The sequence below is a fragment of the Scyliorhinus canicula genome, chromosome 19 (assembly GCF_902713615.1).
Source record: "Scyliorhinus canicula chromosome 19, sScyCan1.1, whole genome shotgun sequence".
Taxonomy (NCBI): Eukaryota; Metazoa; Chordata; class Chondrichthyes; order Carcharhiniformes; family Scyliorhinidae; genus Scyliorhinus; species Scyliorhinus canicula.
Window position 1 is genome coordinate 24,841,203 of NC_052164.1, and position 15,934 is coordinate 24,857,136.

The window sequence follows — 15,934 nt, forward strand, 5'->3', positions numbered from 1 at the left end:
CCCCTTCACCAGCCGTTCCCCTACGGCCCCTGCAGCAGCAACCCGGTACCCCCCCTACTTCCCCCCCCCACCCCCACTCCCCCCTACTTCCCCCTCCACTTCCCTCCCCACTTCCCCCCCCCCCCCTCGCGCCCCCCCCCCAAGCTGGGGCCCCCCTAGCTGCGTAACCCCTACCATTGTACTTTCGTAAGTCAGCCGACAACTGCTGACCCCGACGACCCCCCCCCCCCCCGATGCAACACAACCACCATACCCTCCTCCCAGTGGCGGCCCCGCCCCCTGCTCCTCCAGCACGGGAAGCAAGCCCACGCTTCCATCCCAAACCCCGCTCCCCCGACCCAACATGCGGGAAAAAGACGGGCACATGACCCAGCGGGACCGCAAACAGCTCCCCAACCCTCCACCAGTGAAAAAACTAAAAAGCACCCCAATAAATAAATAACAGCCCAAAAAAGCGAAAAAGCAGAACAGCAAAAAGGCACCATCAAACACAGCCAACAAAAATGAAAGAATACCAAGGAGGACAGAGCCTCCGGACTATGTACATTATTCCCCAGCCCCCCAGTCCTCAGTTCGAGTCCAACTTCTCTGCCTGGACAAAGGCCCAGGCCTCCTCCGGAGAATCAAAGTAGAGCTGGAGGTCCTTGTAAGTGACCCAGAGGCGAGCCGGCTGTAGCAGGCCAAACTTCAACCCCTTCCTGTGAAGCACTCCCTTTGCCCGATTGAAACCAGCCCTTCTCTTCGCCACCTCCACGCTCCAGTCCTGATAGATCCTGATCTCTGCATTCTCCCACTTGCTGCTCCTCTCCTTCTTCGCCCATCTCAGCACGCACTCACGGTCAACGAAGCGGTGAAAACGGACCAGCACCGCCCTAGGCAGCTCGTTCAGCCTGGGCTTCCTCAACAGCACTCAATGGGTCCCCTCTAGCCCCAAGGGTCCTTGGAACGACCTCACGCCCATTAACGAGTTCAGCATCACAACCACGTAGGCCCCCAAATCTGAACCTTCCAGTCCCTCCGGGAGGCCCAGAATCCGCAGGTTCTTCCGACGGGAGCGGTTCTCCATCTCCTCCATCCTTGCCAGCCATTTCTTGTGAAATGCCTCGTGCGACTCCACCTTCACTGCCAGGCCCAGGAGTTCGTCCTCGCTCTCCGAGGCCTTTTGCTGTAGCTCTCGGATCTCCGCACCCTGAGCCGTCTGAGTCGCCATGAGCTTGTCCAGCGAGGCCTTAAACGGTTCCAGGATCTCAGCCTTTAGCTCTCTGAAGCAGCAATGGAGCAGCTCCTGCTGCTCCTGCGCCCACTGCTGCCACGCTGCCGGTTCCCCGCCCGCCGCCATCTTGTTTTTCCTGCCTCGCACCTTTCTCTGCTCCAAAGCCGATTTTTTGACCGCTCCGCTTCTGGTCCAGTCCATCCACCGGCAGATATGCACAGTGGATGTGTTCCCACCCGGGAAAAAGTTCAACCAGCACCGCTGCGGGCCCTTAAAAGAGCCCAAAAGACCAAAAATAGCGGGAGCTACCGAACGTGCGGCTTAGCCCACAAGGACACAATACATATGATACAACATAGTCTGAAGGATAACTGAGAGAGAAAAAACAAGTTAAAAGGGAGTGGAAAAGGGGCGGCACAGTGGTTAGCACTGCTGCCTCACGGCACCAAGAACCCAGGTTTGGTCCAAGCCCTGGGACACTGTCGGTGTGGAGTTTGCACATTCTCCCAATGTTTGCAAACAAAGATGTGCAGGTTAGGTGGATTGGCCATGCTAAATTTCCCCTTGGTTCCAAAGATGTGAAGCTTAGGTGAGATTATGGTAATTGGGTAGGGAAGTGGGCCTATGTAGGGTTCTCTTTCAAAGACAAAAACAAAAAATGGACAATCAGCAGACCTAACAGCATCTGTGGAGAGAGATGGGAGCTAACATTTTGAGTCTGCCTGATTCTTTCAGAGGGTCATGCAGACTCGATGGGCTGAATTACCTCCTTCTGCATTGTAGGGATTCTGTGGTTCTATGGATTTCAAAGCAGCATGTATTATTTCATTGCTTTTAAAGGGTCAAAAGCCTCAACAGATAACTATAGGCTAAATAGTTTAGCATCAACACTAATTGATTTATGTGCTTCTTTAAAAGATCGTGACACTAATAAAACCATGAAAATCAAATCACACCTCAACTCATCTTAAGAACATGCAAAACATATGTATTTCCTATTTTGATTGGATGAAATAACCTGAAGAAGTTGTGGGAACAATAAATGCAGAAACCATGCATATAATAATGATTAATAATAATCTTTCTTGTCACAAGTAGGCTTACATTAAAACTGCAATGAAGTTACTGTGAAAAGCCCCTAGTCACCACATTCCGGCGTCTGTTCGGGTACACGGGGGGGGGGGATTTAGAATGTCCAAACTACCTAACAGCATGTCTTTCGAGATTTGTGGGAGGAAACCAGAGCACCTGTTGGAAACCCACGCAGACACGGGGAGAATGTGCAGACTCCACACAGACAGTGGCCCAAGCCAGGAATCGAACCTGGGATCCTGGTGCTGTGAAGCCACAGTGCTAACCACTGTGCTACCATGCCACCATGCAATAATAATCAGACTTGAATTAACCTCAGGTCATATTTAGCTTAATTCCTAATTGTTTTTAATCTTGCATGGAACGTGGGTATCACTAGCTAGGCCGGCGTTTATTGCCCATCTTTTGACAAGGTGGTGGTGAGCCGTTGGAACTGCCGCAGTCCATCTGGTGTGGGTGCACTCATAGTGCTGTTAGAAATGGAATTCCAGGTTTTTAACGCAGTGACAGTGAAGGAACGGTGATATAATTCCAACTTAGTATTACGTGTGGCTTCAGGGGGACTTGCGGATGTTGGTGTTCCAGTGCATCTGCTGCCCTTTCTTTCTCGATGGCAATGGTTGCAGGTTTGGAAGATGCTGCTGAAGGATATGTGGGCGAGTTGCTGCATCTTGTATATGGTACACAAGGAGATCCTCACGTTAAAAGGACAGGCTTAAGTAAGTATTTGAACATCTCGGCGGGAATTCTCCGGCCGTTCCCGGAGGGATGGGGTGGCTTCAAAGGGAATTCACATTCACAAGTGGCAGGAGTACAGAGTCCGGCCACCAGCGAACGACATGGCCAAATTCTCCATCCTCGCTCTCAGTGGTCGCGGGCAGACTCGCAACGGAGAACCCAGCCCCACACCTTTGCACCACAAATCAGACTGAGTGCAACATTTTGGAGGTCAATTAGTCTTCAAAATTTGTAAGGCATCTTGTGGGAGGTAGAACAATTGGAAAAGTACAGCTTGTTAATAAACAAAAGACAGCCAGATGTGATTTAGAAACAGAGTTCACACTTTGCTGAAGATGAAAATTTTATTTCCGCGGAAAATATTACTTGCTTAGATCTTGAAATTACATTATGAATATTAACAAATTGGGGCAATAATTTACTCTGTATCCGTGCATCTTGCAGTGACTGATGTTAGTTTGCTTGAACTTTTAGATTTTTTACATGGCAAGTTGCTGAAAGTGTGAGCTGATAATGTTGCAATGAAGGGAACCAGGCATCTGGGACAGGAGTGAATAGGGCAGGCAACTGCACAATTCCTTAATCAGTTAGACTAAAATATCATGAAATTAATGGCACAAGAACTGAGAAGGAAATTTAAGTTAGAATAGATAAATTAGGCTGGGACTTGCAGTCGGTCATGCACTTGCCATTCATCATGCTTATAGCTGTCCGCAGACTCACCACAGGATTTTAAGCAGCTATTTGTAGTTCCTAGAGTTCCTGTCCTTGTGGAGTTTGTGTGTTCTCCCTGTGTCTGCATGGGTTTCCTCCGGCGGTGCTCTGGTTTCCTCCCACAGTCCAAAAGTGTGCAGGTTAGGTAGATTAGCCCCTTAGTATCTAAAGTTAGGTAGAGTTAGGGATGATAGGGCAGGGGAGTGGGCTTCAGTAGGGTGTTCTTTCAGAGGGCCGGTGCAGAATTGATGGGCAGAATGGCCTCCTTTTGCACTGTAGGGATTCTACGATTGTATGAAATAATTTCCAGAATGATGCTGTCTACAGGTATCCAGCAAATATGTAGCAGGAAAACAACATTGTGTCTCTTTAACCAATCAGATTGAAGAATCCTCGTTGTGACCTGCAAAGTCTAAATCAGGCATTAATTAGAATATTTCATTCATTGTAAATTATATGAAAAATGCAAGTTAAAGAGGGAAAGATTAGGAGAGAGAGCGAGAGACAGCAGCAAATAGTTTTCAAAAATGTTTTACTTAGCTTTCCTACAATAATTAAATTCTGAAAGAATACGGGGGGATTTTCTATGTCTCCCGCGGCGTGTTTCTTGGCAGAAGGAGGCAGCCGCCATCGGCCGCTGGCAAGATCTTCCGGTCCCGCCGCTGTCAATGAATAATGTTGATGATGAGACCATCAATTCACAAGACACGTGATTGGAAGTGAACAGTGGTTTTAATAGTCTTACAACTGTGCCTGCCTGCGACGAGATGAACTGGCAGCAGGCTCACGACTGCAGATATTTATACTTCTGGTTAATGGGAGGAGCTATGGGCGGAGCCAAGTGTGGAGCCCAGTACAAACCCCTCATCTCCCCCTATGGGCAGAGCCGCGCAACGGCTCGTATACAGAGCCCACAAGGGCACAAAACATATAATAGAACACTGTGAATTACTAGGTTTATAATTCACCACATTCACCCCTGTAAAAAAATCAAGTCCGGCGGGGGTGATGGGTCTACAAATTGAGCCGGTCCGGCGGCCGAGTCGTCCTTTGGGATCGGCGAAGCACCGGGGTTGCAGCCTCTTCTGGTGGCTGGGTGGTGACGGTCGGTGAGGGTACGATAGTGGACTCCGGGGGTAATTTGGTCCAAGCTTCATACCCGACTGGTTCGACTGGCAACGGGGAGCGCCGGAAACCCATGGGTGCGGGGGCACGGAGTGGGGGCAGTGAACCTGTAGGTGCGGGGTCGCAGGGCGCAGAGGGTTGGGTGGGGTGTAGTGTATGGGGTACCTTGACGGTAGTGGTAGTGGGATTGGATCCTGCAGGCGCCAGGTCCCGGAGGGAAACAGTGTCCTGACGGCCATCAGGGTATTCAATGAGAGCGTATTGGGGGTTCGAGTGGAGTAGGCGCACTCTCTCTACGAGTGGGTCAGTTTTGTGTGCCCGGACATGCTTCCGGAGAAGAACCGGGCCCGGTGTCTTCAACCATGCTGGGAGCGAAACCCCCGTGGTAGTGCCCCTAGAAAAAACAAATAGCCGTTCGTGAGGGGTCTGGTTGGTGGCTGTGCATAGGAGGTACCTAATAGCATGGAGCGCGTCGGGGAGGACTTCCTGCCAATGGGAGGTCGGGTGGACGGTCTTCCAGACCGTCGCGTTCTCCCTCTCCACCTTCCCGTTCCCCCTGGGGTTGTAGCTTGTAGCCCTGCTCGAGGCGATGCCCTTGTCGAGCAGGTACTGACGCAGCTCGTCGCTCATAAAGGACGAACCGCTGTCGCTGTGTACGTAGCTGGGGAACCCGAACAGGGTGAAGATACTGTGCAGAGCTCTGATGACTGTGTGGGAGGTCATATCGGGGCACGGGATAGCAAAGGGGAAGCGGGAGAACTCATCAATGACGTTCAGGAAGTACATATTCCGATTGGTCGAGGGGAGTGGCCCTTTGAAATCGATGCTCAGGCGTTCAAAGGGCCAGGAGGCCTTTACCAGGTGGGCCCTGTCTGGTCTATAGAAGTGCGGTTTGACCTCCGCGCAGATCGGGCAACCCTGGTGACGGCTTTTACCACCTCGGTGGAGAAAGGCAGATTTCGGGCTTTGATGTAGTGGGCGAGCCGGGTGACCCCCGGATGGCAGAGGTCATAGTTGATACCTTTCAGGCGGTCGTCTTGCGCGCTGGCGCACATGCCGCGGGACAGAGCATCTGGGGGCTCGTTGAGCTTCCCCGGTCAATACATAATATCGTACTTGTAGGTGGAGAGTTCGATCCTCTACCGTAGGATCTTATCATTTTTAATTTTGCCCCTTTGTGAGTTGTCAAACATGAAGGCAACCGATCTTTGGTCGGTGATGAGGGTGAACCTCCTACCTGCGAGGTAGTGCCTCCAGTGGCGTATAGCTTCCACGATGGCTTGTGCTTCCTTTTCGACTGAGGAGTGTCAAAGTTCCGAAGCGGAGAGGGTTCAGGAGGAAAAAGGCGACTGGTCTCCCTGCCTGATTTAGTGTGGCTGCGAGAGCGACCTCTGAGGCGTCGCTCTCCACCTGAAAGGGAACGGATTCATCCACCGCCCGCATGGCCGCTTTGGCGATGTCCTCCTTGATGCAGGTGAAGGCCTGGCGAGCCTCATCTGACAGGGGAAAGAGTGTGGCCTTAAATAGTGGCCGGGCTTTGTCCGCATACTGAGGGACTCACTGGGCATAATAAGAGAAAAATCCCAGGCACCTTTTGAGGGCCCTGGGACAATGAGGGAGAGGGAGTTGTAAGAGGGGGCTCATACGGTCCGGGTCTCCGTTTTCCAAGTCATAGCCGAGGATGGCTAGCCTGGTCGTGCGGAAAACGCATTTCTCCGTGTTATACGTGAGGTTGAGTTTCTGGGCAGTCTGGAGAAATCGATGGAGGTCCTGCTGATCATGGCCGCAGATGGTGACGTTGTCCAAGTACGGAAACGTGGCCCGGAGCCTGTACTGGTCCACCATTCGGTCCATTGCTCGTTAGAACACCGAGACCCCATTCGTGACGCCAAAGGGGACCCAGAGGAAATGGAAGAGGCGGCCATCTCCCTCGAACGGCGTGTAGTGGCGGTCCTCCGGGCGGATTGGGAGCTGGTGGTATGCAGACTTCAGATCCACCGTTGAGAAAATGCGGTACTGGGTGATCTGATTCACCATGTCTGCAATCCTGGGGAAGGGGTACGCGACAAAGAGCGTGAACCGATTAATGGTTTGGCTATAGTCCACTATCATTCGGAATTCTTCCCCGGTCTTGACGACCACCCCCTGAGCTCTCCAGGGGCTGTTACTGGCCTCTATGATCCCCTCACGTAGGAGCCTATGGACCTCGGTTCTGATAAACACCCTGTCCTGAAGGCTGTATCGCCTGCTGCGAGTGGCTACGGGTTTGCAGTCCGACGTGAGATTGGCAAAGATCTATTTTTAGCGTCGCTAGACTGCAGATAGTGAGTGGAGATAGGGGCCCGCCGAAGCTGAGCGTGAGGCTTTTGAGGTTGCACTGGAAGTCGAGTCCCAGTAAGAGTGGGGCGCAGAGTTCGGGGAGTACGTATAGCTAGAAGTTCGAGTAGCTGGCGCCTTGAATCATTAGGGTCGCGACGGTGCGCCCTTGGAAGTGAACAGAGTGTGAGCCCGAAGCGAGGGAGATAGTTTGCCGTGCAGGGAAAATAGGGAGCGAACAGCTTCTTACCAGATCTGGGTGTACGAAGCTCTCGGTGCTCCCGGAATCGAAGAGGCACGGTGTCCTGTACCCATTGATTTTAACGGTCATCATCGAGTTGCAGAGGTGTTTCGGACGCGACTGGTCCAACGTGACTGCGCTGAGTTGCGGGTAGTCGGCGGCTCGATCAGCTGTGCTGGAGTGGCCCCGTGATGACTGTCTGCTGAGGTCGTAGTCTTCGAGATGAGTTTCAGTGTTTGAAAAGGATGGATCCCAAGATGGCCACCCCCGTGGATCGCACGTGGCGGGTGGCGAGAAAAAAGGCGCCCACGATGGCGGCCCCCATGAGTCGCACGTGGCCGGCCGCGTGGAGGAGGTTTGCCAAGATGCCGGCCCCCATGAGTCGCACGTGTATGGTGGGGGCGGAGTCAGCATACAGGCTGCAGCATTTCGGGGCCTGTGGGCCTGCGAGTTTGGGAAGCGAGTGCTCTGGGCTGCGGGAGAGTTTGGAGAGGGGGATTTCTTCGCCAGACAGACCCGGGCATAGTGTCCTTTGCGACCGCAGCTGCTGCAGGTCGCATTGCGGGCCGGGCAGTGCTGCCGTGGGTGTTGGGGCTGCCACATAAATGGCACACTGGAGCTGCGTAGTGGGTGGGTGGACTCGCGGCGCAGACCTGGGGAAGTCGCTGGTTGGGGGCCCAGGATGGGGTCGCTTGGTCCGCGGGGAACGAGGTGAGGCTGCGGAACGAGACCTCCATGGTTGTAGCTAACTCTACTGTGTCCTCCAAGTTCTGGGCCCCTTTTTCAAGCAACCGCTGGCGCACATAGTTCGACCTGAGCCCTGCCACATCTCGGACAGCGAGCTCCATATGCTGGGTGGCTGATCCAGCTTGATAATTGCAGTCCCGAGCTAAGGCTTTTAAATTGCGCAGGAATTCATCCAGCGACTCCGCGGGCCGCTGGCGGTGGGTCGTAAAAATGTAGCACACGTAGACCTCGTTGATGGGCTTCACGTACATTCGATCGAGCATGGCCAGGGCCTCCGTATACGAGGAAGTACTATTAAATTGAGATACGGTGACTCACCCTTGCGTGCAGTAGGCTGAGTTTCTGCTCCTCCGTAGTTTCTGAAGTGCTTGATTCAGCCAGGTAGGCCTTGAAACATCTGAGCCAGTGTAGAAAGATTTCTTTTGACTCTGCAGCCTGCGGGTTGAGTTCTAGTTGGTCAGGTTTGAGGGCTGATTTCCTAAGGTTATTAAATTGATGAGACCATCAATTCACAAGACATGTGATTGGAAGTGAACAGTGGTTTTAATAGTCTTACAACTGAACCTGCCTGCGACGAGATGAACTGGCAGCAGGCTCACGACTGCAGATATTTATACTTCTGGTCAGTGGGAGGAGCCATGGGCGGAGCCATGGGTGGAGCCCAGTACAAACTCCTCATCTCCCCCTATGGGCAGAGCCGCGCAACGGCTCGTATACAGAGCCCACAAGGGCACAATACATATAATAGAACACAGTGTGAATTACTAGGTTTATAATTCACCACATTTGATAACAAAATATAGTGATGGTTCTGAAAATTAATTTCATTTTTCAATATATAATTAAGAAGTCACATTTGGCACTCCAAAATGTCGGCCTCATGTGATTAGAAGCTCATAATTAGCACGCCACAGATAAGTTGGACCTTTTCTACAACTTGACGGTCTTCTCTTTTCAGTGTAGCATCTGTTGATGAAATGTGGATTGCAATTCACAAGGAGAGAAAGTAAAGGGAAGAACAGTCTCCACGTCAATAATTGGCCCCAAAAAGGCGTACGGAGGTACAGCTAGTGGAGGGCTCTGTAAATTACATAATACTCTAAATTGCAATTCAATTATGGCTTGATATATTTAGAATTTAGAAAAGTACAGCACAGAACAGGCCCTTCGGCCCTCGATGTTGTGCCGAGCAATGATCACCCTACTCAAACTCACGTATCCACCCTATACCCGTAACCCAACAACTCCCCCTTAACCTTACTTTTTAGGACACTACGGGCAATTTAGCATGGCCAATCCACCTAACCCGCACATCTTTGGACTGTGGGAGGAAACCGGAGCACCCGGAGGAAACCCACGCACACACGGGGAGGACGTGCAGACTCCGCACAGACAGTGACCCAGCCGGGAACCGAACCTGGGACCCTGGAACTGTGAAGCATTGAAGCATTGAAGCTAACCACTATGCTACCGTGCTGCCCAATTACTTAGAATTGCATAGAAGCTGCAATGTGGAAACAACCATTTGAGAGGTGGTGGCTGAGGATCAAGAAGAAAAAGGAACTTGAACTTCAAGCTGGGTTTTCTTTCAGCTCTGACCATTCTTACCCTCAAATCCCTTTTTGTGGTTCTCTTCCAGGTTTTCAGTTTGCTAACGTCACGTTGTGTACCATGAGAAAGCCAGTAAAACTGGAGATGTGCCTCTTTGGATAGGTACCCAAGCAGGATATAATCGATAGATTTTTTTTTTTGATTTTTTAAAAAATAAATTTAGAGTACCCAATAATTTTTTCCAATTAAGGGGCAATTTAGCGTGGCCAATCCACCTACTCTGCACATTTTTGGGTTGTGGGGGCGAAACCCACGCAGACACGGGGAGAATGTGCAAACTCCACACGGACAGTGACCCAGAGCCGGGATCGAACCTGGGACCTCAGCGCCGTGAGGCGGTTGTGCTAACCACTAGGCCACCGTGCTGCCCATCGATAGATTTTTTAAAGTCCCTATTCTAGGCTTAAGGGATCGGAACAGTCTTTAGAAAATAACAGTTCATTCCATTAATAAATATGCTTTTTTTAAAAAAGCTTGTGCCTTCTTGTCTTTTGAAAGAAATTAACATTCAAAAGCTAAAAATAAAAACAACATAAGAGTTTAACTGTCAGATTCAGTTCAGTTTTTTCTTTTAAATTAAGGTTCACTTTTCCCCAAACAAATAGCCTATTAATTTTTCTTTTTAACTTTCCCAGTTGGGTACGTTACAGTCCTCGGGACTCAATGTTGAGTTTGGCAACTTTAGATTGTGTTCTTTCGCCTCCATCTTAGAGCCCTTTTTAAACTATCCCATACACATATTGCCTCAATGCAACCTCCCCTTACCCCGTCCCCTGCCCACCATGCCACCTGTCTTTTGTTCTTAAAGTTGCTACTTTTGTTGAAGTCTGTCACAGCTCTAACATGTTCTCCCTCGTTTCAAATCTGATGAAGAGTCAAAGGACTCTGTTATCTCTGCCTTCTCTCCTGATTGAAGCTGCTAGACCAGCTGAGTTTCTCCAGCGTCCTCTGTTCTTGTTTCAGAATTTAGCATTTGCAACATTTTACTTATTTTAGCTCAGTTGTTTTTGATAAACAATTTTATTAAGACATTTTGGCACAACAAACAACAACACAAAACAGTGTGCAAAAAAATCATTATAGTGCAAGAAAACCAGCTCCCCTCCTACAAGGACCAGCCTAACTACCCCCCTAATCTACATTACCCAAACCCCCCGCTGACGATTACATTTCCGTGAAGAAGTCAATAAATGGTTGCCACTTCCGGGCGAACCCTGACAGCGACCCTCTCAAAGCAAACTTAATTTTCTCCAGACCGAGAAAGCTCGCCATATCCGATAGCCAGGCCTCCGACTTCGGAGGTTTTGAGTCCCTCCATGCCAACAGAATCCGTCGCCGGGCTACCAGGGAAGCAAAGACCAAAACGTCAGCCCCACTCTCCTCCTGGACTCCCGGGTCCTCCTAAACCCCACAAAATAGCCACCTCTAGAGTCATCACCACCCATTTTCAGTACCCGGGAAATAACATCCGCGAACCCCTGCCAGGACACGGTTCGCTGGCCCTCCGAACATCTGGCACACCTGTCTTTCAATCCGAAATATTTACTCATTCGGGCCACTGTCATGTGGGCCTGGTGGAAAACCTTGAATTGAATCAGGCTGAGGCTGGCGCATGTTGCAGTCGCGTTTACCCTACTCAACGACCCCGCCCATAAGGTCTCTTCCAACTCATCCCCGAACTCCTCTTCCCACTTAAGCTTCAGCTCCTCGGTCTGTGTCACCTCTGCTCTCATAAGTTCTTTATATATATCCAAGACCCTCCCCTCCCCCACCCATCCTCTGGACACTACCCTGTCCTGGATCCCCCTAAGTGGCAGGTGTTGGAAGGACAGAATCTGTCTGCATAGAAAGTCCCGCACCTGCAAGTACCTGAACTCATTCCCTCGCGCCAGCCCAAATTTCTCCTGTAACGCCCTCATGCTCGGGAAGCTCCCTTCCAAGAACAAATCCTCCATCCTCTCAATCCCAGCCCTCCATCATGCTTGGAACCCACCGTCCATATTCCCTGGGGCAAACCGGTGATTGTTGCAAATTGGGGACCAAACCGATGCTCCCACTCCCCCAACGTGCCTTCTCCATTGGCCCCAGATCTGCAAAGTCGTCACCACTATGGGGCTGGTGGAGTACCTGGCCGGTAGGAGCGGCAGGGGTGCCATGACCAGGGCTGCCAAACTGGTGCCCCTGCACGAAGCAGCCTCCATTCGCCCCCAAACCGCCCTGCATCCCCCATCCACTTTCTTATCTTAGCTATGTCGGCCGCCCAGTAGTAGTTACTAAAGTTTGGCAGCGCCAGCCCCCCTTCCCCTCGATTCCTCTCAAGCATCAATCTTCGCACCCGCGGGGACTTCCCCGCCCACACAAATCCCATAATCATTTTATTGACCTTCTTGAAAAAAGACCACGGAATGAAAATGGGGAGACACTGGAAGACGAACAGGAATCTCGGGAAGATGGTCATTTTAACTGTCTGCACTCTCCCCGCTAGTGTCAGTGGGAGCACATCCTACCTCCGGAACTCAGCCCTCATTTGCTGCACCAACCGAGATAAGTTCAACTTGTGCAGGCGGCCCCAGTCCCGCGCCACCTGTATCCCTAAGTATCTAAAGCTGTCCCCTACTAGCCTTAATGGCAGTCCCCTCAATCTACCCATCTGGCCCCTCGCCTGGACTACAAACATCTCACTCTTTGCCATGTTCAGCGTGTACCCCGAGAACCGGCCGAATTCCTTAAGGATTCCCATGATTTCATCCATCCCAGCCACTGGATCCGTGATGAATAAGAGCAGGTCGTCGACATACAATAAAACTCCCACTACCCCACCCCCATATCAGCTCCTTCCAATCCGTAGAAGCTCTCAGGGCAATTGCCAGCGGTTCCTTGTCCCAATGTACAGTCTGAAATAGTCAGATGTCGTCCTATTCGCCCTCACACTCGCCTCCGGAGCCTAGTACAACAGTCTGACCCAGTTGATAAAGCCCTCCCCGAACCCAAATCGTCCCAGCACCTCCCACAGATAGTCCCACTCGACCCGGTCGAAAGCCTTCTCGGCATCCATTGCCACAACTACCTCTACCTCCCTACTCTCCGGGGCATCATGATCACATTCAGCAGCCTTCTTAGGTTGGCCACCAGCTGCCTGCCCTTGACGAACCCGGTTTGATCTTCCATAATGACGTCTGGCAGACAGTCCTCAATCCTAGCCGCCAAGAGCTTGGCCAGTATTTTAGCATCTACATTGAGCAGAGAGATCGGCCTATAGGACCCACATGCCTCTGGGTCTTTGTCCTGTTTTAGTATCAGGGAGATAGTGGCCTGTGACATCGTCGGGGGTAAAACCCCTCTGTCTCTTGCCTCATTAAAAACCCTAACCAGCACCAGCCCCACTATCTCGAAGAACGTTTTGTAAAACTCCACCGGATACCCATCCATTCCCCGGGGCTTTACCCGATTGCATGGCCCTCAAGCCCCTCAATATTTCTTTGGTCCTGATCGGAGCCCCTGACCTGTCTACCAATCCCATGCCCACTTTCGGGAAGGTCAGTCCATCCAGAAAGCGTCTCATCCCCTCCAGCCCCAGGGGGGGTTCCAAGGTATAAAGCTTACTATAGAAGTCCCTGAACACCTTGTTCAGCCCCGCCGGATCCGCTACCAAGTTTCCCCATCCCCCGTCGACTACCTTTCCTATTTCCCTGGCCACCTCTCTCTTCCTCAGTTGCTGTGCCAGCATTCTACTGGCTTTCTCCCCGTGCTCGTATATCGCACCCCTCACCTTCCTCAGCTGCTCCACAGCCTTACCTGTGGACAACACCCCAAACTCAGTCTGTAGCCTTCGTTGTTCCCTTAATAGCTCTGCCCTCGGGGTCTCCGCGTATCTCCTGTCTGTAAGATCTCCCTTATCAGTCGGTCCATTCCTGTCCTGTCCCTATGTGCTGTAATCATAATCAGCTCCCCTCTCACCACTGCCTTCAGCGCTTCCCACAGCACCGCAGCTGAGACTTCCCCTGTGTCATTGACCTGCAGGTAGTTTTGCATACATTTCCTCACCCTCTCGCACACCGCCTCGACCGCCACCAAACCGACCTCCAGCCTCCATTGAGGGCGCTGAAAATCTTCCTTGCAGACCTGCAGATCAACCCAGTGCGGGGCATGGCCCGAAATAGCGATCGCCAAATATTCTACGTCTGTCACCTCCGCTAGCAAATCCTTGCTTATGATGAAAAAATCAATTCAGGAATACACCTTATGGACATTGAATAGAACAAAAACTCCCTCCCCGTCGGCCGACTAGCCCTCCATGGATCAGCCCCCCCATTTGCTCCATAAACCCCCTCAGTTCTTTTGCCATTGCCTGCATCTTCCCATTCTTGAGCACGACCGGTCTAGGCTGGGGTCAAGGACTGTGTTAAAATCTCCTCCCATAATCAGCCTGTGGGAGTCCAGGTCAGGAATCTTTCCCAGCAGTCTCTTTATAAACTCCACATCATCCCAATTTGGGGCATACACATTGACCAAGACTACCCTCATCCCCTCAAGCTTGCCACTCACCATGACAAATCTGCCTCCCCCATCCGAGATTGTGCTGCCCGCCTCAAACTGCACCCGTTTATTGACCAAAATCGCAACCCCCCTGGTTTTAGAGTCCAGCTCCGAGTGGAAGACCTATCTAATCCAACCCTTCCTTAATCTGACCTGGTCAGCCACTTTCAGGTGGGTCTCCTGAAGCATTATTACGTCTGCCTTCAGTGCCCTCAGATGCGCGAACACCCGTGCCCTCTTTACCAGCCCGTTTAACCCTCTAATGTTCCAGGTGATCAGCCTGGTTGAGGGGCATCGTGCCCCGCCGATCAGCCATCTGATCAGCCATTCTTGGGGCCGCCCCCAGCCCCTATGTCGCGCTTTCCCCGGCCCGCCTTCTGGCAGCCCCCACCTCCGACCTCCTCCATGATCCCGCACATAAGTCCCTCCCTCGTCAGCAGAACAACTACCCCCCCCCCCCAGCAACAACACCCTGTAACCTAACTCCTGCCATAAACTAACTAAATACACACCCCCCACCTGGCTTTTATTTTAGCTCAGTTGGCAGAACAGCTGGTTTGGGATGCAGAGCGGGGCCGACAGCGCGTGTTCAATTCCCCTACCAGCTGAGGTCATTTATGAAGGCCCCAAACGCTCAATCTTGCCACTCGCCTGAGACGTGGTGATCCTCAAGTTAAATCACCAGCCGTCAGCTTTCCCAGTCAAAGGGGGGACTATGGCAATTTTACTTACTTTACTTTGTTACTTGCTTATTTTATGACTTACCCTTTTCTTTTGTCTCTCTGCATGTCGGCAGGGGAGACAACTTATCTGAAAATCTTTTTTCAGCTTTCAGCAGAATTGCTTTTAACTGGCCTGCAAATGATATGCAACAGTAGCCTGGGAGTAACAATCCCAGTTTGTTTCATATTTAATATTCAGAAGTCACAATGAAAACACATACATCAAAATGCATATCTTTTTCCTTGTTCTCAAAGGAATGTTTCATTATCAGCCAACATCCCATTCAGCAGTCCAGCTGAGATTTGTATAATGTACAAAGGTCTGTCTTAGTGACATATAATCCTGGCTTTTTATTCGGTCACCTTCCGTTTATTAATTTTGAATATTCTTCTCAAAAGTAAATTACTATCAGCTCAACACAAATGATTTTCTAAAGCTGAGCTAAATCGCTTGACAGGAATGGTTCAATGTAGCACTTGGTCATTCCGAACATTCAATCAAAAGAACATCCAGCCTTAATTAAATGCTGATTGCCTTTGTGTTGCAGTCTGACAGTTAAGCTCCATTTAATTGACGATCTGCAATAGCTATTACCTAATTATGGCCCGCAACAGGAGGGAAAAGGGCCAAATAACATGAACATTATTAAAATGATTGTTCGGGAAATTGTCAGAAAATTTCCTCTGAGCACTGTGTCTATCATTTGTCTATATACATCTCACATTTACTGCATCAATAGCATTGCCTAATTCTGCTGTACAATCATCAATATATTTTATAAAACTAATATTGGTACAAATTGATGCATATGTCGACGAAGCAGTTATACATACAGGTAGGTGTACATTTACACATTTGTGAATGCATGGTACAATTAA